Source organism: Schistocerca gregaria, chromosome 2, assembly GCF_023897955.1.
Source record: "Schistocerca gregaria isolate iqSchGreg1 chromosome 2, iqSchGreg1.2, whole genome shotgun sequence".
NCBI classification, from domain to species: domain Eukaryota; kingdom Metazoa; phylum Arthropoda; class Insecta; order Orthoptera; family Acrididae; genus Schistocerca; species Schistocerca gregaria.
Window position 1 is genome coordinate 156,483,939 of NC_064921.1, and position 27,367 is coordinate 156,511,305.

Genomic DNA, 27,367 nt, shown 5'->3' on the forward strand with positions numbered 1-27,367 from the left:
TAACATCGGGGAGAGACTACAACCCTATCTCACTCCTTTCCCAACCACTGCTTCCCTTTCGTGTCCCTCGACTCTTATAACTGCCATCTGGTTTCGATACAAATTGTAAATATCCTTTTGCTCCCTGTATTTTACCCCTGCCACCTTCAGAATTTGAAAGAGAGTATTCCAGTCAACATTGTCAAAAGCTTTTTCTAAGTCTACGAATGCTAGAAACGTAGATTTGCCCTTCCTTAATCTAGCTTTTAAGATAAGTCGTAAGGTTAGTATTGCCTCACGTGTTCCAGAATTTCTACGGAATCCAAACTGATCTCCCCCGAGGTCGGCTTCTACCAGTTTTTCCATTCGTCTGTAAAGAATTCGCGTTAGTATTTTGCAGTTGTGACTTATTAAACTGATAGTTCGGTAATTTTCACGTCTGTTAGCACCTGCTTTCTTTGGGATTGGAATTATTATATTCTTCTTGAAGTCTGAGGGTATTTCGCCTGTCTCATACATCTTACTCACCAGATGGTAGAGTTTTGTCAGGACTGGCTCTCCCAAGGCCGTCAGTAGTCCCAATGGAATGTTGTCTATTCCGGGGGCCTTGTTTCGACTCACGTCTTTCAGTGCCCTGTCAAACTCTTCACGCAGTATCGTATCTCCCATTTCATCCTCATCTACATCCTCTTCCATTTCTATAATATTGTCCTCAAGTACATCGCCCTTGTATAGACCCTCTATATACTCCTTCCACCTTTCTGCTTTCCCCTCTTTGCTTAGAACTGGGTTTCCATCTGAGCTCTTGATGTTCATACAAGTGGTGGTCTTATCTCCAAAGGTCTCTTTAATTTTCCTGTCGGCAGTATATATTTTACCCCTAGTGAGATAAGCTTCTACATCCTTACATTTGTCCTCTAGCCATCCCTGCTTAGCCATTTTCCTCTTCCTGCCGATCTCATTTTTGAGACGTTTGTATTCCTTTTTGCCTGCTTCATTTACTGCATTTTTATATTTTCTTCTTTCATCAATTAAATTCAATATTTCATCTGTTACCCAAGGATTCCTACTAGCCCTCGTCTTTTTACCTACTTGATCCTCTGCTGCCTTCACTACTTCATCCCTCAAAGCTACCCATTCTTCTTCTACTGTATTTCTTTCCCCCATTCCTGTCAATTGCTTCCTTATGCTCTCCCTGAAACACTGTACAACCTCTGGTTCTTTTAGTTTATCCATGTCCCATCTCTTTAAATTCCCACCTTTTTGCAGTTTCTTCAGTTTTAATCTACAGGTCATACACAATAGGTTGGGGTCAGAGTCCACATCTGCCCCTGGAAATGTCTTAGAATTTAAAACCTGGTTCCTAAATCTCTGTCTTACCATTATATAATCTATCTGATATCTTCTAGTATCTCCAGGCTTCTTCCATGTGTACAGCCTTCTTTTATGATTCTTGAACCAAGTGTTACCTATGATTAAGTTGTGCTCTGTGCAAAATTCTACCAGGCGGCTTCCTCTTTCATTTATTTGCCCCAGTCCATATTCACCTACTACGTTTCCTTCTCTCCCTTTTCCTACTGCCGAATTCCAGCCACCCATGACTATTAAATTTTCATCTCCCTTCACTATATGAATACTTTCTTTTATTTGATCATACATTTCTTCAATTTCTTCGTCATCTGTAGAGCTAGTTGGCATATAAACTTGTACTACTGTAGTAGGTGTGGGCTTCGCATCTATCTTGGCCACAATAATGCGTTCACTATGCTGTTTGTAGTAGCTTACCCGCATTCCTCTTTTCCTACTCATTATTAAACCTACTCCTGCATTACTCCTATTTGATTTTGTGTTTATAACCCTGTAGTCACCTGACCAGAAGTCTTGTTCCTTTTGCCACCGAACTTCACTAATTCCCACTATATCTAACTTTAACCTATCCATTTCCCTTTTTAAATTTTCTAACCTACCTGCCCGATTAGGGGATCTGACATTCCACGCTCCGATCCGTAGAACGCCAGTTTTCTTTCTCCTAGTAAGGACGTCCTCCTGAGTAGTCCTCGCCCGGGGATCCGAATGGGGGACTATTTGACCTCCGGAATATTTTACCCAAGAGGACGCCACCATCATTTAATCATACAGTAAAGCTGCATGTCCTCGGGAAAAATTACAGCTGTAGTTTCCCCTTGCTTTCATCCGTTCGCAGTACCAGCACAGCAAGGCCGTTTTGGTTAGTGTTGCAAGGCCAGATCAGACAATCATCCAGACTGTTGCCCCTGCAACTGCTGAAAAGGCTGCTGCCCCTCTTCAGGAACCACACGTTTGTCTGGCCTCTCAACAGATACCCCTCCGTTGTCGTTGCACCTACGGTACGGCTATCTGTATCGCTGAGGCGCGCAAGGCTCTCCACCAACGGCAAGGTCCATGGTTCATTGGGGGAAGAGGTTGTTGTTAGGATTTCTTTTTAGTATTTTGAATTAATTATTAGAAGTCAGTTTGTTTTCTTTTTTTAGCAGTCAGGTTATTGTGGGTCTCAGTCATTCAGCAATTTAAGTACAGACACACTCATTTAACTATTTTTGAATACATAATGGGAGTGAAAAGTGAACAATGTGTTATAAATATTTAGCATCAAAAGCAGTCTTGATCACGATTTATTTATTACGGTGACCAGTTTCGACCACTACTGTGGTCATTTTCAGACCTCCAGCAGAAGGAGATTCTTACTCATTGATCTGAAGATGACCACAGTAGTGGTCGAAACCGGTCACCGTAATAAATAAATTGTGATCAAGACTGTTTGATAGTAAACACTCATTTAAATAAAGAAGTTGCACGGCTACAAGAGTGTTAGTTTTGTTCATATGTAGTGTCAGTATCAGACCTTGTAGTGTGTAGAAAGGGCGTAAACAGCATCAGATGTTGAGTGATCACTGTGAAGAACATGCAAATACTGCGTACTCGTGTGAGCCAGCATTATCAGCATATGACAGCTTGTAAAACGCCTCATTGTGGGTCTCCATATGGCTGGCTGATCGAATCGGGTAGTATCCAGATTTGTTGGACATTCGGATGTGACAGTGGTCTGAGATTGGGCTGCGGGAAACGTGAGGGCAGGCATACTCGCCGCCAAGGTTCCAAGTCCACCATGTCTGACGACCACAAGGTAGTATCATCGTTGGTTGATTGGTTCGTTGGCTGATGTGGGGGAGGGGACCAAACAGCGAGATCATCAGTCCCATTCGACTAGGGAAGGATGGGGAAGACAATCGGCTATACCCTTTGAAAGGAACCATCCCGGCATTTGCCTGAAGCGATTTAGGGAAATCACGGAAAACCTAAATCAGGATGGACGGACACGGGATTGAACCGTCGTCCTCCCGAATGCGAGTCCAATGTGTTACTGTGCTCCAAGCACATCGCAAACGCTTGACCTCTGCGCCTGCTATCCGACAACAAGTCATGGTCTGCCTCCAACTTTCTGTGTCATCCCACACCATTGGCTGGAGACTAGCAGTAGATTATTGTCCCATAATTGGACTGTCGTTAACACTACAAAATAAATTGCTGCGTTTGCTTTGGTACCGTGACGGGAAAGCATGCACTGCTGGTGAAAGATGTCGCATCGTGTTCAGCGATGAATTGCTGCTTTGCACTATACTGGAGGACCAAGTCGGCAACCTGAAGTCTCATTCTTCCAGAGTTTGAGGGAGACACAGTGGTCTTAATCCTGGTGTCAGGGTGTACCATGAAGTTTCATTTCGTTTGCTCCTCTCCTTCTGTGAGTTTCAGTTTTTTTTTTTTGTCAGGGATTGTATTTCATAAATAAACCAGAAATTATCTCGCGAACTGCTCGTTTTGGGCCGGTTGCGTACCATGTTTATTGGAACGTTTCTACTTGTATTGTAGTATGTTTCCACGCTCGTCACTTTTCTCTGTTAATTATTATACACCCAATACACATATATAAACACGGTGTTCAGAAGCGACTTTTCGTTATCATTGTACCAAATGATGAAACGATGAATAAATATTTGTATTATTACTTCTTCATTTCCGACAGCCGTTGATACAATTCTCGTACCAGTGCCTATTAAACAAAGTACGTGCTTAGGCACGATCCAAATAGATAATCTACTGGCTTTATGACTTTGTAGCAAACGCAACTCATTACGACGTTCTTAATCAGGGGGAATTGTCAAAAACGAAAGTAACGTGCCGTGCAGTGTACCTCAAGAAAGTGTGATAAGGCTTTTACTGTTGTCGATATACACAAACGAACTGGCAGATAAAGTTTACAGCTCTTTGAGGCTGCTCGCAGACTACGCGGTTATGAAGGGGGAAGCCATGTCCTTAGAAAATTGTTACGAAGTGCTGGGAGACTTGAACATGAAGAACGCTCGTCGTGACTATCAACTCAATAACTCTAGTGTAATGCATGTAAATAGGCGAAAAGATGCAGTATCTTTTATGCACACAGTGGACTATCAGTCAGTGGAATCACAGCATCAATCTAGCCATGGGGAACACTGATTCCGTACACTGATTTATTGTAAGAAAACTGAGAAAGTGTAATTCACGTACAAAAGATCGTGCTTAGAAAACCATCGTTTGAACCACACTAAGTCACCGTCCTTTAAACAAATTTTTGTTTATTATGTATTTCAGTTACAGGTCACAGAAATAGCATCATGGCGGGTTTCGACTCATTAGTAAGTCATTATCAGATGCTTTCATTCAAAACAATCGAAAGGGGGGAATCGAGCTAACTTCTATACGCAGCTATCCATATGAAGCACTGGCTATGCACATTTATATGCGCTCTGATTACTGGAACTGAAGGCTGTACTTGTTAACTACATAGCTCAACAAATTTTAAATCGCAAATGTAATGTAAAATATTCATAATGTAAGGTAATTATAAAGTCCATGAAACGTTTTGAAAAATCGGTAAAGCTGAATGGCCAAGAACGACGTAAAAAATGATATGTTTGCAATGTTCATAAATTTTTTGTGTATCCATACTTATTCACGCTGTCTTATATAAAGTGGGCATGTCATTTTGATTCTCTTCAAAAAAAGTTACATTATTCAAATTTTATATTCCCTTAGCTTTGTAATATACACTCCTGGAAATGGAAAAAAGAACACATTGCCACCGGTGTGTCAGACCCACCATACTTGCTCCGGACACTGCGAGAGGGCTGTACAAGAAATGATCACACGCACGGCACAGCGGACACACCAGGAACCGCGGTGTTGGCCGTCGAATGGCGCTAGCTGCGCAGCATTTGTGCACTGCCGCCGTCAGTGTCAGCCAGTTTGCCGTGGCATACGGAGCTCCATCGCAGTCTTTAACACTGGTAGCATGCCGCGACAGCGTGGACGTGAACCGTATGTGCAGTTGACGGACTTTGAGCGAGGGCGTATAGTGGGCATGCGGGAGGCCGGGTGGACGTACCGCCGAATTGCTCAACACGTGGGGCGTGAGGTCTCCACAGTACATCGATGTTGTCGCCAGTGGGCGGCGGAAGGTGCACGTACCCGTCGACCTGGGACCGGACCGCAGCGACGCACGGATGCACGCCAAGACCGTAGGATCCTACGCAGTGCCGTAGGGGACAGCACCGCCACTTCCCAGCAAATTAGGGACACTGTTGCTCCTGGGGTATCGGCGAGGACCATTCGCAACCGTCTCCATGAAGCTGGGCTACGGTCCCGCACACCGTTAGGCCGTCTTCCGCTCACGCCCCAACATCGTGCAGCCCGCCTCCAGTGGTGTCGCGACAGGCGTGAATGGAGGGACGAATGGAGACGTGTCGTCTTCAGCGATGAGAGTCGCTTCTGCCTTGGTGCCAATGATGGTCGTATGCGTGTTTGGCGCCGTGCAGGTGAGCGCCACAATCAGGACTGCATATGACCGAGGCACACAGGGCCAACACCCGGCATCATGGTGTGGGGAGCGATCTCCTACACTGGCCGTACACCTCTGGTGATCGTCGAGGGGACACTGAATAGTGCACGGTACATCCAAACCGTCATCGAACCCATCGTTCTACCATTCCTAGACCGGCAAGGGAACTTGCTGTTCCAACAGGACAATGCACGTCCGCATGTATCCCGTGCCACCCAACGTGCTCTAGAAGGTGTAAGTCAACTACCCTGGCCAGCAAGATCTCCGGATCTGTCCCCCATTGAGCATGTTTGGGACTGGATGAAGCGTCGTCTCACGCGGTCTGCACGTCCAGCACGAACGCTGGTCCAACTGAGGCGCCAGGTGGAAATGGCGTGGCAAGCCGTTCCACAGGACTACATCCAGCATCTCTACGATCGTCTCCATGGGAGAATAGCAGCCTGCATTGCTGCGAAAGGTGGATATACACTGTACTAGTGCCGACATTGTGCATGCCCTGTTGCCTGTGTCTATGTGCCTGTGGGTCTGTCAGTGTGATCATGTGATGTATCTGACCCCAGGAATGTGTCAATAAAGTTTCCCTTTCCTGGGACAATGAATTCACGGTGTTCTTATTTCAATTTCCAGGAGTGTATATGTCTTATTCATTCTTGCTCTGCTTCACAATCAATCTTTCTTCATCTAACAGATACCGTCACAAGTCATCACTGCGCTACTGAATATGTTCATCATGTACCACACTTCAACTCAGAATATATCAGACCGCACAGAGGCAAAGACCGTGCCACGAGAAGGCCGAAGATTGACAATAGTAACGTCACTTGCCCTCTCTGACGTGCACATCGATAACATACAAAAACCGAAACAACGTGACCATCTTACACATTGACAGTTCCTCAGAGAAGAAGGAGGGTCCTTAGCCTTTCTTGTTTGACACAGAATAGATCACTTTCAACTTCTCGGAACCAGGAACGTGTTCGACACTGGCATGTGGGTTCTGTCTCCACTATATGCGTGTGTTGAGTCGGTTGGGCGCGGCTCCACCTGTAGGAGGTTCGAGTCCTCCCTCGGAGATAGATGTGTGAGTTGTCCTCAGCGTAAGTTGAGGCCTCCACACACGCTACTGCATGCTTGACAATCAAGCTTGCGCAAGCTTGCTTGTGCAAGCTTGCTTGACCGTGTGTGGGCAAATTAGCGCAAGCATCAGGCTTGCACAAGCAGCTTGACGCTTGACCGAATTTCTATTATGTGTGCTTGTGCAAGTCTTCAAGCGTGTCAACGCTTGCTCGTGCGTGCCTAGAGTATGGAGGCTTCAACAAGCACACATCTGTCATTTGGAAATAGACTGTGGAGAGCGCGCGTTTATTTAGACTTTGTGTCGTTTCCTTCTTCGTTCTGATGTCGAAGTGCTGGAGGAATTTATTAGGTGCTACGAAAGACACCAATGTTTATGGAATATTGGCTCAAATGGCTCTAAGCATTTTGGGACTTAACATCTGAGGTCATCAGTCCCTTAGAACTTAGAACTACTTAAACCTAACTAACCTAAGGACATCACCCACATCCATGCCCGAGGCAGGATTCGAACCTGCGATCGTAGCAGTCGCGCGGTTCCGGACTGAAGCGCCTAGAACCGAAAGTCACAACGGCCGGCTATGGAATATTAAAAGTAAAGAATATCACGATTAAATGAAAAGAGACGCGGCATATTAGGTGCTTCTCACAAAGTACAAAGAAATAGAGCCATCAGCAACTAAAGATACTGTTATTAAGAAAATTAATACATTACGAACGAATTACAGACGAGAAAAAAGGAAACGTGACAGCACTTACAAATCAGGGGCTGCAGCAGACGAAGTTTGCAGACCTTTTCTGTGGTAAACAAACTGATGCTCGTACGTGCGTGCTTGAGTCGTGTGGAAGCGCGAGAAATTTGTGCACACTTGAGCAAGCACGCTTTATTTGTTCATGAGAACCAGAAAATATTAGATACAGGCTCCCAGGTAGATGCTATTTTCCTTGACTTCCGGAAGGCGTTCGATACAGTTCCGCACTGTCGCCTGATAAACAAAGTAAGAGCCTACGGAATATCAGACCAGCTGTGTGGCTGGATTGAAGAGTTTTTAGCAAACAGAACACAGCATGTTGTTATCAATGGAGAGACGTCTACAGACGTTAAGGTAATCTCTGGCGTGCCACAGGGGAGTGTTATGGGACCATTGCTTTTCACAATATATATAAATGACCTAGTAGATAGTATCGGAAGTTCGATGCGGCTTTTCGCGGATGATGCTGTAGTATACAGAGAAGTTGCAGCATTCGAAAATTGTAGCGAAATGCAGCAAGATCTGCAGCGGATAGGCACTTGGTGCAGGGAGTGGCAACTGACCCTTAACATAGACAAATGTAATGTACTGCGAATACCTAGAAAGAGGGATCCTTTATTGTATGATTATATGATAGCGGAACAAACACTGGTAGCAGTTACTTCTGTAAAATATCTGGGAGTATGCGCGCGGAACGATTTGAAATGGAATGATCACATAAAATTAATTGTTGGTAAGTCGGGTGCCAGGCTGAGATTCATTGGGAGAGTCCTTAGAAAATGTAGTCCAACAACAAAGGAGATGGCTTACAAAACACTCGTTCGACCTTTACTTGAGTATTGCTCATCAGTGTGGGATCCGTACCAGATCGGGTTGACGATGGAGATAGAGAAGATCCAAAGAAGAGCGGCGCGTTTCGTCACAGGGTTATTTGGTAACCGTGATTGCGTTACGGAGATGTTTAGCAAACTCAAGTGGCAGACTCTGCAAGAGAGGCGCTCTGCATCGCGGTGTAGCTTGCTCTCCAGGTTTCGAGAGGGTGCATTTCTGGATGAGGTATCGAATATATTGATTCCCCCTACTTATACCTTCCGAGGAGATCACACGGAGGCTTTCAGACAGTCGTTCTTCCCGCGAACCATACGCGACTGGAACAGAAAAGGGAGGTAATGACAGTGGCACGTAAAGTGCCCTCCGCCACACATCGTTGGGTGGCTTGTGGAGTATAAATGTAAATGTAGATGTTGATTTATCACTGTACAGGACGTGGGTCTGTCGCGTTCACGTGTGCGACAACGTTATCAGCACCTGACAGAGTTTGAAAAGGACCTCATTGTAGGTCTCCATTTGACTGGCTGATCGAATCGTGCAATATTGAGATTGGTGAGGCATTCGAATGTAACAGAGCGGTTTCGGACATGTCCGAAAGAAAGTACGCCACATGTATCATTAAGGCGATGACGACCAGAGATCCCTTAAGGGCAGATGCACACAAAGCGAGATGCCGCGGGTAACGAGACCGAAGAGCAGGGGCAGTGGCACTACATCAGTAGTATGCGGTAGAGGCTGAGAAGCCGAGTCCGATGGGAGGCGTTCTAGGGTAACCCGTGCGGCTGTGACAATTGCCGGCCGGAGTGGCCGAGCCGTTCTAGGCGCTACAGTCTGGAACCGCGCGACCGCTTCGGTCGCAGGTTCGAATCCTGCCTCGGGCATGGATGTGCGTGATGTCCTTAGGTTAGTTAGGTTCAAGTAGTTCTACGTTCTAGGGGACTGATGACCTCAGAAGTTAAGTCCCATAATGCTCAGAGCCATTTGAACCATTTTGTGACGACAATTGTGTCCGGTTGGCGTCGTGGTCAGCACATCCGCCTGGTAAGCAGGAGGCCTGGATTCGAATACTCGTCCAGCACAAATTTTCATGATATAAATCAATGCCCACTGGCAGATAACGTCTTTTAATTCCCTTATATTTTAATGTTTGTTTTTATCCTCCTGTACTTTAATACTGTTTACTCAGTGAACAGATTGACTGACATGGGTAATAGGGTACAACTGTGTCCCCCGTCTCAATTACGCCTTTCTTTCAATCGGTCAGTTCTTCTGCTTTGATAATCTTCTGTTATCACATTATAAAAGAAGACAGAGAGAAAGAAGTAGGTAACCTGTTTGCTTTTTCAAACGTAGTCGCCATTGATCGATTCTACTGCAGCCAATATACATTTCGCGTAAGGACCGCGAAGATAAGATAAGATAAGAGAAATTAAGGCTCGTATTGAGGCATGTAGGCAGTTGCTTTTCCCCTCGCACTGTTTGCGCGTTAACAGGTAAGGAGATGACTAATAATGATACCCGGTACCCTCCACCATGCACAGTATGGTGGCATGAGGCCTATGTATGTAGATGTAGCTCCAGATATAGAAGAACCGCTACACTACATTCACTGTAGAATTATTATTATAGCCAGCATATTCGTACCGAGACAATCAGCAACTGTTTTGGTATTTGAAACAGTCCTCACTTATTCTTTGGTCTCAGTTGTACATTTTTAATTATGTGACACGTTTCGACCTCTCTGGATCATCTTCAGATTTAAGCAGTTGCTTAGAAGCCCGTCATGTCTGTGTCAGAACCTCATACAGCACGTACTGTATGCGGTTCTGAGTCAAGAAAGGTTGCTGAAGCAACTGCTTAAACCTGAAGATGATCCTGAGAGAGAGAAACATGTCACGTAACGTAATTAAAAATGTGCAATGGAGACTGAAGAATAAATTATAATTGTTATGAAAATTGCTACATATGTAGTATGATACTGCATATCTCCAAAATCCATGTGGCGGAAGCAACATGTCATGACGTCCCTAATAAGGACAGCACACAAACACGATATGGAAGGCACAACAATATCAGTAGCTCTTTCTTTCTTTCCTTTTTTTTTCATGGACTCCACACAGGATACGAATGGAAACTGAGCTGATATAATCCCCATCCACAGGCACTCACAGTTTTTCTGGAGCTAACATGTAAATTATGAGCAACATCTGCCAGAATATCTGTCTTTCGCTCCGCTCATTGTAGCCTTGCTTGTTGCTCTCTGTGCAGTATCCCAGTACTCTTACAATAGTTTTTTATGTACATTCGTTGCACTGGCATTCTTGTTGGACGCCGTTTCTCGAGATACCTTAGTGCGTACGACACTACTGCTTTCTTTGCGTTCCTTCTGCATTCTCATTAAAGAAGGGGCATATCTACTTTCCCTTCGTTTGTGAAAGGTATTTATTTTTTGAAACTAACCAGAATTCAACAAATGTGATCGATGAGATCCCCCCACCCTATGGTTTCCGAGAAATAAAGTAAAATAACCCTTGAAACTTAAACCATACACGTAAAATTAATTAACAATTGCTGAACATCATAAAGACACTTGAGTAACAGAAGGACAAATCGCTCAAATCAAGGACACAACCCAGAGGACATAAGTATAACAAATTAAACTCATTATTACAAGGTTATAATACAAATAACAATCGGTCCACTTTCACTTGGATGTACGAACTAAATTTCGAATGCATGTATTTATTTTCTTACAAATGGGCGCAACTTACCCCAGCGCCAATGTGACGCCAATAGCGGTGACCCTCAGGCAAATAACATTGAAAAATACCAGCTGGCTACCTAAGACAGAGTAAACAGAACCTTAAAACCTAAACAGTTACAAAACACTTACACCAAACCCACGCCACGTGCAAAGAAATTGTAAAACATATTTAAAAGGAAAGAAACTTCAAGACTTTAATACCTTTTAAATAACGCCAGCAAGACAGCTGGAAGATCAATTAAATCAATGATTCTTTCATTTTTATGATCGTGCAACAGAAATAAAATTTACACAGTATTACAGACTGCATATTAGATTTAGGTAACAGTAACCCACTTGCGAACTGCAAAGGCCCACACGGGAAACTCAGTTAAATCAGTTCATGTTTCATATTTGTATATCGCACAGCAGAAATCGAATTAACGTAGTCGCACAAACTCGATATTAGATTTAGATAACAGATATTGATCTAACAACTGCAACGGCCCACCAAGTTTAAACAATCTGAGTTTAAAATTTAAAAACACTTAAAAGCCCAAAGCATTCAAATTAACAGCGTTAGCTGTCACTTAATGCGACTACTCAAACACGAGGCACCAAAACATTCCCGGCGCCACCAAGCCTGATACTTGCTTCTACCAGTATTTTGGGACAGGTGCTCACCATGATCAATCATGCTGTGAACTGCAACTCAAATGACTCAACCAATCTCGCTCTGCATCCATCTTGAAGCCAAGGTGAAATCAATACAGTGCCATAACCTCTGCAGGATAACACCGTTCCAGCAGCACAGTGGTCAAGTCGCCACAGTTCAGCAGACTGCGATATTAAATTCAAGGACACCAGATAGGGCCGAACAAACAGCCGTGGTCGCTTGTCCTTACAAAAAGTACACTACAACAGATTCATGTAGCTTCACTGGCACTGCTAATCACACACCCCATGCCACACAGCATTCTCCACAGCATGTATCGCCATGCACGAGTACTCCCCCACAAAAACCAAATTCAGGCTCGCTTGGCGGTGTGGATACTCTGCGCCAAGACGGTCTTTGAGCGCTTTTCAAACCTCTTCGTCCACACGCCGTCCCCTATCGGCGAGGAAGACCTTTCGCGTGAGGAAATTACTGCTGCCGTCGACCACAGACCGTCTCAATCGTCACAGAGTGAAAGCTACATTTCTTGTGGGGCCGTTTTATGCCGGTACCCCGGGGTTCAACATTCTGTTTCCTCCTTATCTGATGAGACGCATTTCCTTGCTTGGTTATAAAATCACATACTCCCACATAAGACAGAAATCAGTTTCATGTCCAAACCAGATATCCTAAGTTCCAAATATTGTAATTACTCCGAAACTAGTAATCGGATTTCTAAAAGTGAAACGTCGTTGAATTCTTAGATTACATTACCGGTAGTAGAAATTACGATAGTTTCATTTGAAACAACAAAGTTTGTACGGAAATCTGTGTAATTAATATAGCTACGAAGAAAGCTTACGCGTAGTTTAGTGAGGATTCCTCACGAGTCATCTGTGTGAAAACACAGGTAGGTAGGAATGATCATCAAAATAAAATAAGAGAAATCAGAGCTCGAACAGAAAGGTTTAGGTGTTCGTTTTTCCCGCTCGCTGTTCGGGAGTGGAATAGTAGAGAGATTGTATCATTGTGGTTCGATGAACCCTCTGCCAAGTACTTAAATGTGAATTGCAGAGTAGTCATGTAGATGTAGATGTAGATATATTAAACATTTCCGGAAATACACTCCCCTCCATAAGTTTGGAAACAACTAGTAATTATAGACAATAGAAAGGAAATACAGTATAAAAATGCATTTTGTTGTTTCCCAAATGTTTATTAAGCTCAAATAATACACAGGAAGATGCAACAATTAAATTTTCGATTCCTCAAAATAGCCACCCTTTGCTTTCATCACTGCCTTGCACACTCTCGGCATGCGCTACGTCAGTTCTGCCAAGGTTTCAGTTGGAATTAATCTCCATTCTGGCTGCAGTACCTCCCACAATTGTGACCCACTCATGATTTCCCATTTTCGGATCCTCCTGTCCAGTTCAGCCCATAGTAGATCGATTGGATTACATTCAGGGGATTGGGGCCGTCTTTCCATGTTTTTCAATATTTTACGAACGTCTAGAGACTTCGCATAGTTCTGGAATAAGCGAGACGCATGTTTCGGGTTGTTGTCTTGCTGGAAGACAAACCGTTTCCCAATCAGACGCAAACCAGATATCTTAGCATGTCGCTGGAGAATGGCATGATAATCGTTTTGGTTCAGTTTTCCATCTATTTTCACCAAATCTCCGACTTTATTCCCTTCAAAGGATCCCCATACCATCACAGAACTCCCTCCATGCTTTACATTTGGAATTAAACACTGAGGATTTAAGCGTTCATGGGGTAAACGGCGTACAAATTGACGGCTTTTGCTTCCAGATATTTCGAACTTGGACTCATCAGTGAATAAGACTCTTTCCCAATCCCCCCCTTTTCAATGTTGGTGTGTCTTAGCCCACTGAAGCCTTTTCTTCTTGTTAACTGAGCACAACAGTGGTTTCCTTGTTACTACATTACCTCGGAGGTTGTTGTGTGCCAGGCGTCGTCTAACTTTTGACTCACTCAGAGGTGTATCCCTAGTTGCGTTTCGCTCAGCAGTCATTTCATAGACAGTTTTTGATCTGAAACTTCCTGATGGATTAAAACTGTGTGCCAGGCCGAGACTCGAACTCGGGACCTTTGCCTTTCGCGGGCAAGTGCTCTACCAATTGAGCTACGCAAGCACGACTAACGACCTGCCCTCACAGCCTTAATTCCGCCAGTACCTCGTCTCCTACTTTCCAAACTCCACAGAAGCTCTTCTGCAAACCTTGCACAACGAGCACTCCTGGAAGAAAGGATATTGCGGAGGTTAAGGCTGTGAGGACGCATAGTGAGTCGTGTTTGGGTAGCTCAGATGGTAGAGCACTTGCCCGCGAAAGGCAAAGGTCCCGAGTTCGAGTCTCGGTCTGGCACACAGTTTTAATCTGTCAGAAAGTTTCATATCAGCGCACACTCCGCTGCAGAGTGAAAATCTCATTCTGGAGTTTTTAATCTGTTACGTTTATTGGTCACTACCAAATACTTTTCCTGGCGTTATGATACTTTCCTGGGTGCGTCTGAACGAGGACGATCTCCATAGGAGCCTGTTTATCGATGCCGGTGTATGGTTTTGACAACACCGCTGATGGAAATCATCACTTTCTTTGCTATTTGTCGGACACTATTGCCTTCTTGGTGCAAAGTGATTATCATTACCCGTGATTCATAAGGAATCTGGCACTTTGGGGCCATTTTCAATTACTTTCGCGGCGTGTTATAACTTTACGCAAACGCAACTACAAGTGCACAGAAATGTAAACATTGTACCTCTACATAGCCATGCGGTTTACCCGCGCCACCTGGCGTGTTTAGTAGAGGTGCTTGGACAGGTAACGTCGGTGTATATAAAACGGAGCAATACTAGTATGTTCCAATATATATGTAAATGTACAACAATTAAGTGTACAGCCGGCCGGAGTGGCCGAGCGGTTCTAGGCGCTACAGTCTGGAACAGCGCGACCACTACGGTCGCAGGTTCGAATACTGCCTCGGGCATGGATGTGTGTGATGTCCTTAGGTTAGTTAGGTTTAAGCAGTTCTAAGTTCTAGGGGACTGATGACCTCAGAAGTTAAGCCCCAAAGTGCTCAGAGCGATTTGAACCAAGTTAGTGTACAATACTATACGTGTCATTATTAACCGTTATTTGAGCTTGCTATTCCGTATTCTAGCCAATAACTCACCCAGATCACTCCCATCTTGCTTCACTGTAATACGCAGCACGGTGTCTCGAAACCAATGGAGGGCAGTGTATTTGAGGAGAACACCTTCGCTGAATCACCTTCTTTTCGCGTAGATATAGATACAGACATGGTTTTTTCATTTTCCTCACCGTGTTCGTCTTGAACAAATACATATTCTTTGAACGCAAAGTCACTCTTCCCGAAAACCATACTTATATACAGGGCGTTATGATTAAACTTTAGCTACTTGAGCCAGTGTAAACGGAAAACTATTTATCTTACGGCTCCCCAGATTATACGAATAATGTTCAGACTATGCGCTGCAGGCATTGCGTTGTTAATAATGTTAGTTTCATGACTTGACGCTAGGTGGCAGTACTGACACGGCGACGTAGGACGAATTCAGACCCCAAGGACCAAAGACATGCAGCGCGAACGGCACATGTTACTGTGATCTGCTTCACCAACGTGTGATACCTGCGGTATGGGAGAGAGGTACTTTGGGCTCAGTTGTGCTGACCCACTTTGCACGTGAAGTCACTCGGTTATTGCGTAATACATTTGGAGGAAAACGAATCATTAGCCGTTCGTCCCAAACTGCGTGGCTACCAGACTTGAACCGTGCCATTTCCGGCAGTGAACTTACTTGAAAGACAGAGTTTATCAACGGAACACTAACATGTGGGGGTAGCGAGGGAGGTAACCAACATCTCACCTGAGATGTTTCGAACAGCAGTAGAGCAATCTGTGCTGTTCCACGCTGTCATGGTTCAAAAGGCTCTGAGCACCATGGGACTTAACATCTATGCTCATCAGTCCCCTAGAACTTAGAACTACTTAAACCTAACTAACCTAAGGGCAGCAAACAACACCTAGTCATCACGAGGCAGGATTTTAACCTGCGACCGTAGGAACAGCGCGGTTCCGGACTGAAGGGCCAGAACCGCTAGGCCACAGCGGCCGTAAACATGGTACGCTATTAATAAATGTTACCCTCTTAAGTGGAAATTAAAAATTCGTTTCTTTCAGTTGTTTATTAGTTACTGTCTTCTGCATGTCGTTAAAAATGTTCCCAAAATGTTTCATAGTCCTACGATCACTCATTTTTAGTAGGGACCTTCTAAACCAGCGAAAGATTCATCTATGCCTGGCTTCATCTGTTCTTTCACTAATCACTGTGCCAATAAAATCTTCTCAAGAATGTGCAGAGGGTGACGCCTATATGGACGTTCATTACTTTCTTGTCTCCTTTCTTATACATTGGAACGACGATGACTTCTTCCAAGTATCTAAATATCTTCAAGTTCATTAAAATGTAAAAAACCGTATTTATGGACGCAACGGAAAAACTAAGTTGGCCTCCCTGGCGATTCGGGCCATGTTTTCCGCAGATGTCGATTATATGATTTAGTGTTTCACCACAGCGCTCAGTACAATGTAGAAAGCTGAACCCTCAAACATATGAGTCAACATGACGGTGAGGATAAAACTGAGCCGGAAAATATTTCATGCTTCTTAAGATGGAGAACAACTTACATCATCTGTTCTGGTTACTGGTAGATACATGCAGTTATAAAGGAGAATTTTGATTTATTGCCCAGTCGCCGACAAGCCCAGATTGGAGAAGAACAGGAAAGAACGAAATCGGACACAGTCTTCTGAAATAAATGAACCCGCCGTTTGCTTTAAACGACCTGAAGAAACAAAGGAAAACCAAAGTCTAAGTGACTGCATAGGGATTTGAACCGCCGTCCTGCAGAATATGGGTCTAGTGTCTCACCATGGAGCAACCCAGGTCTGTTTGTTATACTTTTACCAACGCAGTTAGGGTGTAACAGCGATCTGTTCTTGACGATCAATCAGTAGAAAGCAATTAAGGTCTTATCTTCAGACTATGAGCACTGTAAAGATATGAAAGTGCTTCTTAATTAGGGAAGTCAGCTTTTACATAACGTATATGCAAAAGATCAGAAGCACTGTAGCGTGATATTTGGCTAGAACGTTACATGACGTATGAAAAACATTAGAAATTCTGTAGTATGGTGTTCTCCCATTGGCTGGAGCTGGCAGCGTGGTGAACAGTTGCGTGTAGTGACAAAGGTAACTGCTCCTGGCGGCTATGCTGCCACAGGATAAATGGTGTACGAAGGTGTGTGCATTTGCTGTATTACATAAGCTACAGCCATTGGAAAGTTCACTTACATAGAAAGCATTATAACTTGTGAATTAAATGTATAATTAATAGGACTGTTGTACGCATAGCATTATACAAATATAACCGTTCAGAAAAATAATACAGGTCTTTAATGATCTTGCCATACATTTATGAAATACTATAGAAAAAGACAATAAAAACAGTTGTAGGATTGTTGAACGCCACCCGGTGACGCTTCTTCGTACTCTAGCGACGCCGTTTCCGTGGAAGAACCGACAGGATGGATATTGGTAGTTAAAGATTATGCTGTTAGAGTCAATTTCCATGGAGACGCTGCGTAAAAACAGCAGGCGATCGAAGATCTACATGCAGAGGACACTGTTACCATGGAGACGTCTATCAGGTGGCTGTTCATGGTTAAAAATGTATTCATCAGAGGCTGTCCGCATGGCGCCCGCATCTCCTGGTCGTGCGGTAGCGTTCTCGCTTCCCACGCCCGGGTTCCCGTGTTCGATTCCCGGTGGGGTCAGGGATTTTCTCTGCCTCGTGATGGCTGGGTGTTGTGTGATGTCCTTAGGTTAGTTAGGTTTAAGTAGTTCTAAGTTCTAGGGGACTGATGTTAAGTCCCATAGTGCTCAGAGCCATTTGAACCATTTTTGTTCGCATGGTGCTGTTGTACTGGCAATAGCCGTTGTTCGCCGTATACGTATACAGAAAACGGCGTGACAAGTATGATGAAGCAGCCTTGTATCGGTGTAATTATCGCTCCATGTGTAACTTGACGCCATGCCATATGGTGCTGGAACTTATCAGCACTAGAATGTTTGAAAGAACGTTGAGGTCCTAATTGGGTGGGAGAAAAGTAAAATACAGTAACAGAGAAATTCTGTATAGCATGAGGGTTTTTGATTGAAAGTTTAAGCTTAATAAAAGGAATTAAAAAATACTAATTCCTGATGGTGGAAAATTTATAGAAAGTATATTGGAACTATATGATGAGTCAAGAGATAAAAACAATAACAGTATTTAAACTTTTCTGTAGTTCTTTCCAAAAATCCTTAAAAACTTTTTTTTAAAACAGATGTTTAAAATACAGTTTAAGAAAATGAAGCACAAGGAGCTGTCCTTTCCTACACTATACCCTTTGAAAGACCGAAAAAAGGGTTTTCCATGAAAATCTATTTGAGTAGTTGAAGGATTATTTTTATGATGAACGAAAATTTCCAGCTCATCTAATGTGTTCCTACAACTGTTTCTATTGGGTTTCTATTTTAAAGCCTTCCACAAATTTGTAGAAAGATTATTACAGACTTTTTTTTATTTGTTTGAATAGTTATATTTGCGTAATTCTACACATACGTATAACTGTCCTATTACTTTTACGTTTCATTCACAAGTTATAATGCGTTTTATGTAAGTTAAGTTTCCATTTCCTGCAGCTGACGTAATGTTCGGCAAATGCACACATCTTCGTGCACTGTACAAACCGAGGCAGAATAGCCGCTAGCAGCAGTTACCGTTGTTAGATCACGTAGCTGTTAACCACGCCACAAACTCCAGTCAAATTGGTGAACACCACACTTTAGTATTTCTGACCTTTTGTACACGTTATGTAAAGCTCCAGCCAATATCACCCTAAGAATTTCTGATCTTTTGTAAATATTATGTAGAGGCTGATTTCCTTAATTAACAAGTACTTTCATAGCTTTACTGCGCCCGTAATCGCAAGATGGCAGATTGCACATGCCTGCGATCTTGACTGTTTTCTACTAAGTGATCGGTTTGATACGTTACGGACCCAGCTTTGGCACACAATGTCCAGTACACTCGTTAATACGCTGTTATTGCTCAATCAGGTGAGAGGCACTGTTTTACATTGGCTCACTTTTATTTCCTGCTGCAGTAGCTAGCGAGCCAGGTTATTTCTAGTGTGCATTGATCGGCAACTGATTGCGTATTCCCTCTGTAGCGCTGCGCCATTTAGCTCACCATTTCCTGTCAGCAATGTTTACTCTGAAAGGGACATTGAGTAAATGAGAAGGATCTGTGCTGCTTTGAAACGCAGAGCGCCACGTCATTAGCAAACTACTGTTTCAGGTTGTAAGCTGCCACCCCTTTTAAAACTATACCCAAGTGTTCATACGAAGTTACGAACCCGGTTTCTGCTCTGAAACACGCCATCAGACAGTAAATATAACCCACTGATAACGTGATCTGACTTTTGAATAGCAACGGGGGACGGCAAAGCTTGAACAAAGCATCAGAAAAAAGGGCGGAAGTTACTCGGAAATAGCACAACTGAATATTGAACATGTTCATGAATTAGACAGCCACAAAATATACGAAATCGCACCTTATAGGACCAATTTGTACACTGCCTAATAACCTGAAAACATAAAGCTTCTGTGATGAATATGATCATTTACAATTATGTCGTCTCCACCGCTGGATATCTCGGGGAACTGTATCGGCTTCAATTTACTTGGATTTCTAAAAGTTTCTTCGTAAAAATGCAGATAATGAATCTGCGAAGTCGAGGTGTATAAGAAACCCAATATAATACACAAGCGGATTCCGGTCAAAGCTTTTGTCTTGCTAGAAGAGATAACTTACTGCCTTGTTTTGGCAAAAATGCCTCGCCCTCGCGGCCAAAGGCGAAGCCTGAACGTCTGTCTGCGAATCAACAAGTGACTTCATCGAGCGCGGTGCAGTTCAAGGATATATGAAAGGCGCTCGCTACGAAACGCTTGGAATTTTTTAAGCCTTGTTGAAACTGAAGTATTAGACACACTTGAAATGAATTAACGCTCATGAAGAGAGAAACAGCGTCTTCTAATCTTAAAAGAGCGACGAAATTTTTGTACGCATTGCCTGGGCCATAGAGCGATATTTGAGAGATTTGACTCTCAGACTACACCTTGCTTCCAGATTTAGCCTACATCTACGTGTCTACTCTGCAGTTCACATTAAAGTGCATTCAGACCATTTCTTTACCGCTCCATTCGCGAACAGCGTGCGGAGGAAATGAACACTTAAGGGGAGTTTTCAGGGCTTATACGGGCAATGTTAAATTAGCCTACTTTGTGTACCTTTACCTCTGGAACCAATTAAGACAGCACTCTAAAAATTTTACAGGTATCTTATCCGTGTTATTTAGTGTACTGAACCAGAATTAAGAGACAAGGTGCAAAAGGTTTTTTCAAATGTGGTGCTACAGAAGAATGCTGAAGATTAGATGGGTAGATCACATAACTAATGAGGAGGAATTGAATAGAATTGGGGAGAAGAGGAGTTTGTGGCACAATTAGACCAGAAGACGGGATCGGTTGATAGGACATGTTCTGAGGCATCAAGGGATCACCAATTTAGTACTGGAGGGCAGCGTGGAGTGTAAAAATCGTACCGGGAGACCAAGAGATGAATACACTAAGCAGATTCAGAAGAATGTAGGCTGCAGTAGGTACTGGGAGATGAAGAAGCTGGCACAGGATAGAGTAGCATGGAGAGTTGCATCAAACCAGTGTCAGGACTGAAGACCACAACAACAACAACAACATAGTCTAACCTCAGAGCTTGACAATGAAGCGGCTTTATTTTTGCTATTGGTCACAGTAAAGTAAACCACTGTGCATATTTTGGAAAGCCTGCAGAGAAAAATGTAGTCGCTGGCCAGTGTAAATTTGGTGCATATTATAGCATACATTGCTGCGTATGAAATATGACGAACATATGGAAATTTTTTTTAATTGCAGAAGGAGAGCCAACGTCTTTTCTTTTCCATTCTCAAGAAACTACATGGGATATTTCGGAGGTCGTCCATGACAAGGTTGGCAACTAGGCGCAACACGGAAGACCACTGCTGCCTGCTATGGCTTGCTATGCAGAGTGGCGAGCTGCCTCGTGTTTCCCTTTTTCGTATGCTCTCGATACAAGCTGAAGCTGGAAATGAAAAAAATAACTTCCTAAAGTGATATGGCATTGAGACTCATCAGCTGATGACGTTGACTGCATTTCCTTGTAATCTATGCTCCCTGATTTCAGGAAAAGTTGTGAGAGGCATAAAAGAGATCAGATAGCTAAATCCCTCTTACTACTGAAAGAGCAGCCGAATGAAGCCGAGAAGGATACTTGGTGTCTTCCTTGCCATCGTGGAATTATTCCATTTCTTCAAACACATTGTCTACCCCTAAGCAGACTTCGCCACCCTCTGCTACACCGCCCACAGTGACTGATCTCTCCTCGAATCCAGTAACGTTTCTCCTGAGTACTGCTCGTGCTGAACCACATAATTCATTGCCAAACTGAACAGTTGCAGAAATACTATTCTAGCTTTATTAACTTGTACCCATTATTCATATATGTAACACACTGATGATACTTCATATCATACTAGGTGGTCTTACAAAAACTTTTCGTAGTGGCATTTCAACGTCACACAAGCACTTGCACCAATTTCCCTTATTGTAATTAGTAGCTTCTCAGCTGTGGAAGTAGCAAGTCGAAAATTTGTGTCCTCCTGTGTCAGAGAACCTGATACTAGTTGCTCCAAAAAGTAGAAACTGTCTGGAAACATACTGCAGAATTTGTGTTTGTGCAAGGAGATCCCACGAGAAATGACAGTTAAACTATGTTTGATATTTATAGCATTGTACGGCGCACGTAGTACTTTGTTTTCTTGTCGTTTTCAGTTTTTTTAGCATTAAATAATGATAACGTCCTCTTCAGAAGTGCTCACGACTGCAACTCACACTGAAACAGAAACGTGATTGGTGCTGTCTTGTTGCTTGTCGTACGGTGAGTCACGACGCATATCGTACCATCCCAGTGGGAACACGAGTGTCGCAACAAAAACGGTCACGTCACGCGACCTTTACTGCAGTTTATCGTATTACATATCGTATTGTCTCTGTGTGAACTGTGCGTTAGATGAGTTAGATAATAAGTATTCTTCCTCACCAATAACAAACGTCTTACCCAGGTATCCAATGCTCTGAACTACTTTTTACTAACCCTCGACAGTAAACTAAGAGGCGGAACCTCACCTCCTAACCGCAAAACAGAAAACGCATAGTTGACTAAAACTCCCAAGCAGCATTCACACCTACAGAAACAGTCCACATTTCCACTCCAAAAAAAATTTTATCACTTCCTCCAAAGTCTCGAATGATTCAAATGTTTCTAAGCACTATGGGACTTGACATCTGAGGTCATTAGTCTCCTAGACTTAGAACTACTTAAACCTAATTAACCTAAGGACATCACACACATCCATGCCCGAGGCAGGATTCGAGCCTGCGACCGCAGCCGCAGCGCGGTTCCGGACTGAAGCGCCTTGAACCACTCGGCCACAGCGGCCGGCAATCTCGAATGCCATTCCGTTAGTAGCTTTCCTCATCGACCTAACCTTCCCACTCGAATCCTTCATCAATATATTGTTTTCCTTCTGTCTTTTATCACACTGAATACTTTCTGATTTACTGCGCTTTCTGCTAACGTAACATTAAGAAACCAGTCGTTTCAACCCTGATTTCCAATCCCCATAATAAATCCCGCTTACTCCAGTACATCTTGCCAACCTTACAGTCGCAACCTCTCCACAACCTTTCCCACCAAAACTTTAATCGCCTCTCTCATCCTGAGAATAAAATGCGCCAGATTTAAGTAAACACAGCTATTCGTCTCCGTATCAGCGCTTCCCTTGTCTCAATTTCTTTCCTTCCCTTTCGCTTTTGTTTTACAGTCCTATTCCCTACACGTTTATACCCATACTTCCCTAAATACTTTCTCACTAAAAATCTGCATCATCTACTTCTCACCTTATCTCCAAAACCAACAACTCTCGCTTCTCCTACGATCCTGCTCCCAGGCAGCTGTACTGTCGTTCCTTCATCTTTAAACACCTCAGTACTAGCACTCGATGTGGCAGACACACATGCGGCAAACGCAACACTTCATCAGGACATTAAATATCGAAGTCTGCTCTGCGCCAAATTCGATACTTAATGTGCACGTGAGTGAACTACAAAATTATATGTAAATAAGGCTGGTTCGAGAACATTTTCCCCCACAAGCGACATATGATTTACGCCCCCCTTGGACCCTTAATAAGACCTTAAAAAATGAATCTAAATCTGGTAATCGTGGAAATGGTTTTTTGTAGGAATAAGAAGTAAGTATTACATCGAAAATCCTCTGTAACGGAATCACTTCCTTACTCCAGCACAAAATTTAAAAGAATAAGTAATTTCTGTTTAACCTAATCCCTGATATCTTTAAAAGTTTTCACTAAAAGCAGAAAGAACTAGACCTATTGTACTGCTCTACCTTCAATAAAAATGTGCTGTCTATTAAGGTGGCGACAAACAAATTTCTCTCAACGAGAGACCGGATTGTTGATACCTTCACTGTAGAATGTCTGAGTTTGCTGACGAAACCACAGCCTCACCTGTACTTGCATCGCTTCATCACTATCAAAGTGACCGTCGAAGATTTTTTTTAAGTTTTGGAAACAGATGAAAATCGGATAGGTCCGAGTCGGGACTGTATGGAGGATGATCGATGAATGTGAACACAAGGCGTCGGACTGTTGCAAATGTCGCAGCGCTCGTGTGTGATCCGGCATTGACATGTTGAAGGAGAGGGTGCTAAATGTGTGGACGCACTCTTCGAATTCGAAACTTGATTACACCACGCTGTTTCTCGCGCGCCGACATGTTACTCGCTAAAGTTCGGAGTCCTATAACCGCAGAGGGCTGCAAATATGTAGACATGAAGAATAAGATGTAGAATGTTAATAACATTTGTTTTATTTAAAAAGCTTTAAGAGTTTTCGCATAAAAAATTCGGAGGCATTACTTTTCAGCATCCCCTCGTACAAATAATATCGTTTAATCTTGAATCGAAGTATTAAACATAAGATACTGTTTAGATGGGTAAGTTAAATGTTACATGCAAAGAAAACTCTTTGGTAAGTGGTTAAATTACAAGGAATTTAACATGACAGTAGTCGAAAACTGATATAAACTATTAGGGTGACCAGACGTCCGGATTAATCCGGGCATGTCCCCCTTTTTAGCTCTTTGTCCGGGGTCCGGACGGATCTTACAGTGTCCGGCTTTTTCGCAACGTTGAGCGAAATACAGTTAAATTTACAATTCGTCCCGTTCTATTCCTCTCTTCTTAAATACTTTAACTATTGGCACAGCCTTCGTGATAAACACGCACGAAGGTGGTGTAAATCCTTTGAAATTGAAGATAAAAAATGTTTTGATCAGTTCTGCAATTGCAGGCAATTTCTAAAAAGGAATATTGATGATCCACAATTTAGGACTTTACCTTGTAGTAAAAAATGGGCAAAGTTTTTGGTGACAGTAAGTCAGTTGACTGTCACTCAGAGTTGCTGGAACTTGATGAATACTTTTTCAGTATTTCAGAGCATAATGCTAATGACGAAAGAATATTTTCTCTAATTACCACACTGTGGACTGATGAGAAGAATAGATCAAACCTTGAATCAAATAAAGGTCTGTTGATGGTCCAATATAATTTAAAAGAATTTTCATGTGTGTCATTTTACAATTGCCTGTTAAATAAGCTTAAACTTCTGCAAAAAATCGGATCCTCCGAGAAGTATCAATAATTGTTAAGGAATGTATGTATGTTACGTCTATAAATAATAAACTCATTTATTAAAATTGAATTTATGTTTGATTGGGGATACCGCAGATAAGGATACCAGCCGTCAGCTTTGGACAAGTCACCTGCAAGTAGCCAATCAGGCGTGGCGTTTAGGCAGCCGTCTTTGTTAAATCTTAAAACTACGCGTAAATATAAAAACAATTGATACCACACTGTCGCCACAATCAATGTTTTTAATCTAAAATTTAAAAAAAATATTGCTCTGGGAATCACCACCTGACCACCACTCACAATTAACTACTAATTTTACCGGTAATTCCTGGCAGTCACTTGACTTGTCCAAAGGTTCAAAAATGGCTCTGAGCACTACGGAACTTAACTTCTGAGATCATCAGTCCCCTAGAACTTAGAACTACTTAAGCCTAACTAATCTAAGGACATCACATGCCCAAGGCAGGTTTAGAACCTCCGACCGTACCGGTCGCGCGGTTCCAGACTGTAGCGCCTAAAACCGCTCGTCCCCACCGGCCGGCTGTCCAAAGGTGACGGGTGGTATCCTCATCTCCAGTTGACCCGTTTGATGTGTCCTCCTTTTTCTTCCTTTGTCCTCCTTTTCGAAGTTGCGGTCACCCTACACATCAAAAATTTTCCCACACAACAAAAGAAGATAAAAAAAGTTGTAAGTGATACGAAAGCGGATTATTCTTATTTTGTAACCTGAAGAGAGAGAAGGGAGAGATGAAAGGATAAGGATGGGATTATTGATATCAGCTGCATCAGGACTTTGGTGCGGTATCAGCGGCGGCAAGTGAAAATGCGTGCCAGACCGGGATTCTAACCCGGGATTTCCTATTTATTAGAAAGTGGCGTTAAGCACTGCGCCACCTGGACACGGTATTTATCGCAACTGCATGGACCATCTCGGCACGTCTCCCCACCGACCCACCTTCCTACCCAGTGACATCTATCCGCAATCCCTGTCCGTGCCTATGTCCTCCATCCTCGGGAATGTAAGATTCCTGCAAGAGTTCGGGCGTATTTGTGCATCCACACTGAATGTGGTTGAGCCATCATATTCAGTGCACATGGCCGGGAGAACAGACACCACACGAAATCTGCAGCTGTGTTACTGATACGCCTCGATTGGCAATGGGTCGAAATATTCAGTGCGGATGTACAATTACGTCTGACTTCCTGCGGGTATCTCACAGTAGCGAGCATGGAGGACGTGCACAGGCACTGCATATATGTGGCGCTAGGTGGGAATGTGGCTCGGATGAGTCGTGTCGAAATGGTCCGCTCAGCTGTAATAAAACACTGTGTCCAGGAGGCGCAGCGGTTAACGCAACTGCCTAGTAAGGAGACCCTGAGCTCGAATCCCGGTCTGGTACATACGAGGTCCACTCCAGAAGAAATGCACACTATTTTTGTAAAAATACAGTTTTCATTCTGCATGTGTGAAAGTTTTACAGTGTAGAGATACATCCTTCCCCCTTGTTTTCAATCTTAGTTCAGCTGTTCCCGTGAGTGGCGCCGTCACAGCATGTCTTCAAGATGGCTGCTACACTTGACGTTAGTCAGAAGCAACGTGCTGTCATAGAATTCCTGTGCTGTGAAAACGAGACAGTGGGAAACATCCACAAGAGGTTGAAAAAGGTGTATGGAGATGCTGTTGTCGATTGCAGTACGGTTAGTCGGTAGGCAAGCACGCTACGTGATGAAAGCGGGCACGGCAATATTGAGGATTGTCCTCGCAGCCGCAGGCCTCGTACTACACATACTCCAGACAATGTGCAGAGAATTAACGAATTGGTGACTGCTTACGGACGCATCACAGTGAACGAACTGTCACGCTACGTTAGGATAGGGGAAGGAAGTGTTTGAAGAAGACTGAACGTATTGCCGTTAAAAAAGCTTTGTGCCAGGTGGGTTCCCAGGATGTTGACAGTGGCTCACAAAGAAACAAGAAAAACGGTATGCAGTGAACTTTTGGAACAGTCCGAGAATGGTGGAGATGAATTTCTTGGAAGAATTGTGACAAGTGATGAAACATGGCTCCATCATTTTTCGCCAGAGATGAAGAGACAATCAATGGAGTAACATCATGCAAATTCAACCAAGAAAAAAAAATCAAAACCACACCTTCTGCTGGAAAAGTTATGGCTACGGTGTTTTTAGATTTCGAAGGACTCTTGCTTGAGGAAATCATGCCAAGTGGAACCACCATAAATTCTGATGCATATGTGACGACACTGGAGAAACTTCAAGCTCGAATGAATCGTGTTCGACCACATCGACAAAAGCAGGATGTTTTGCTGTTGCACGACAATGCACGGCCACCTGTCACTCAAAAAATCATGGAAGCTATCACAAAACTCGGATGGACAACACTGAAACACCCGCCTTACAGTCCTGACCTGGCTCCATGTGA